This window comes from Chamaea fasciata, unplaced genomic scaffold, assembly GCF_029207755.1.
Source record: "Chamaea fasciata isolate MVZ Bird 193981 ecotype frontalis unplaced genomic scaffold, bChaFas1.0.hap1 SCAF_12, whole genome shotgun sequence".
Classification (NCBI taxonomy): Eukaryota; Metazoa; Chordata; class Aves; order Passeriformes; family Sylviidae; genus Chamaea; species Chamaea fasciata.
Window position 1 is genome coordinate 12,241,084 of NW_027094097.1, and position 2,470 is coordinate 12,243,553.

A 2,470-nucleotide genomic window follows, 5' to 3' on the forward strand; every position below is an offset into this window, starting at 1 on the left:
GTAGAATGTATGGAGCTGTCATAATTTACATCCATGGAGAACACTGTTCATTTCATACATCTACTGAAATATTTTGTCCCTTGGTCGTGATACAAACATCAAATTTAGGATGCTTTCATTTTGCAGGTCCTCTAGTGAGCATTACACTACAGAAGGCAGTGAACCTTACAAAAAACAATGCATCCAGATGAAATAGTGTCACTAATTTCAAAACATGCAGCTGATTTTTAACATATTTCAATAACGCTTCTAATCTCCCATCATAAAATACAAACCAGCTCTCTGAATGGCTAAATAACCAACTTCAGCTGCTATGATCTGCACAAAGACTCTGCTTCAGTAAAAGATATTTGGTTCCATAATTTTTAATATATCAGCTTCTGCTGTACTAGATAATCATTTATCCAAGTTTTAATTTCCAAGCTCTGTGCTGTTGACATTTTACAGTGTTTTCAAAACATGAAAATCAAAAACAAACACATGACAACAAAGAGGATGGTGAAGATGATCTAAGAAAATCTTTCTGGTTTTTTTTTACCTGCCTTATGTGTGTTTTATATTGTGTGTCCTAAACTCCTGCAAATACAGGAGTTCATATTAATTACTTATCTTGTTATTCTCTTAATAAGAATGTTCATAACAGACTGGCTGCTGGTTCATCTTCTGACAAGATTAAGAACTCAAAGTTTAAGCACACACTATACACCCACAGGAGATGCCACATAAAAGAACATTTCTCATTTATTGTTGTTTAAGGACATTGCTCCCAGTCTTTAAAAACAGAACAGGTTTGCTCTGCAGACACACATGAAAGTGTCCCAGTGCTGATGGGGACAGCTGAAAGCTGTCCAACAGCTGCAGCTCCAGAGCAGAGGCAAACGATAGCTTCACTCAAATGAGACCCAACACTCATAGCCAGGTTTTCTCCAAAATTCTGGTGGCAGAGCTGGAGAAAAGAAATAAAGAGTTCAGACTTTTTTATAATGTCATTTTTCCTGTTAAAACAATGCCACAGGTTCCTAATCAACGCCTCATTAAGGCTCAAGGGCACCAGACTGGCAACACCACAAAACACAACTTCTGCTTTACCTCACTACAGATCCTGATCGGCCTTGATCAAGAGATGAGAAGAGAAGGAAGATGAGGCTATTAATTCCTGAAGAAATGTCATTCAACTAATGGGGAAAAAAAGAAAATAAAGAGCAATACATTCTCAACATCTTCTTGCAACCATGAAGAAGGATCTCTGCCAATCCTTTAACTGACAATATGTTCAAGTGTATTTTCCTGAGATGTATCATAACAAGACTTCCTTGGGTTCTCTATTCCAACAAACTAATATACTGCACAGGAAAGAATAAGAGAGAATGGGAAATTAACATGGAGAGCTTTCTGCACCAAGTAAGTACCCAAGGGGTTTGCAGGGAGCCATTTCTTTCACCAGACTTTCCTTCAGCCCTGCAGAGAAGAATTTGGGGTGTGGACAAACACCCACCCTGTGAAGACTGTACTGGTGGAAAAGGTTTATCCCCAGATGTTCATCACCATCAGCTGCAGAGGTTCCTGCCCCTTCAGAGCAGCTCCCAGCTGTCCTCTCTAACCAATACCAAAACCACTTGAGCCAAAACAAAGTAGATTAGCACAGATCTGCCTCTTAATACTGTTAGAAAAATGCCAATGAAAGCTGGCAATACATCCCCTGCCCTTCCCCCTCCAATCCACTCATCCTCTCCCTCATGCAAAGAACAGCACTCAACTGACCCCTTCAGGCATCACAGGATGCTAAATAGACAAATAATGATTTTTTTATTGAACAGGAGAAAAAACAGGAGAAGGGGGAAGAAGGCAGGAAAGCCTTCTTTGGTTGCCAGCTTCGTGTCTCCTGAATTATAGTAACAAGCAAGCCATGGCTTTGTCTTCAGTACACAAATGGGAGAAGGAAGGTTAATTTATTTCACTTAATGAGAAAAGTACAGTGTTTTCTCTTTAGCAGATAAAACACAGAATGGACCAGAAAAGATTAAACTAAGTATACTGCAGGTCTAAACTATCCTAGGTCTTCCTCTCCTTTAGGATCAAGATCTTCTATCCTTTTCATGACAAGAAAGTATTTTACTGTTCACCGTTTAGAAAGACTATTCAGATTGGTTTACTTTACATTTTTCAAATCTGAAACACCAGAATGAATAATTACAAGTGCTCACTCTTTCTATTACTTTAGGGCCCTCTAGGGCAAGCTGTTTAATTCTTGCCTTTAAGGCTAAACACTATTTTTCCTTCTCAAGAAGCAGTTCAGAGAATGGCACGGGTTTGATCAAGAAATACTTGAAATACAGAATAAAAAGAATGTTCCATTACGGGCAGATGCTAGGAATCTCTTCCCTCCATCTCTTTTTTTCTGTCTTTGAGGAAGACAAATTGCTAAAAGTTTAGACATATAAAAACTAACAGCAGCATCAATTTTGAAGCA

General features: G+C 38.6%; 1 long non-coding RNA gene across 1 annotated transcript; it reads right to left on the reverse strand.

Moving 5' to 3' along the window:
- Nucleotides 1–248: 248 nt before the first annotated feature.
- Nucleotides 249–1,498, reverse strand: LOC136295963 (uncharacterized). The gene is made up of 3 exons (XR_010722845.1): nucleotides 1,410–1,498; nucleotides 1,090–1,175; nucleotides 249–946 (listed from the first exon to the last, which is right to left on the reverse strand). It is a non-coding gene; the product is annotated as an uncharacterized lncRNA (long non-coding RNA).
- Nucleotides 1,499–2,470: the final 972 nt, after the last annotated feature.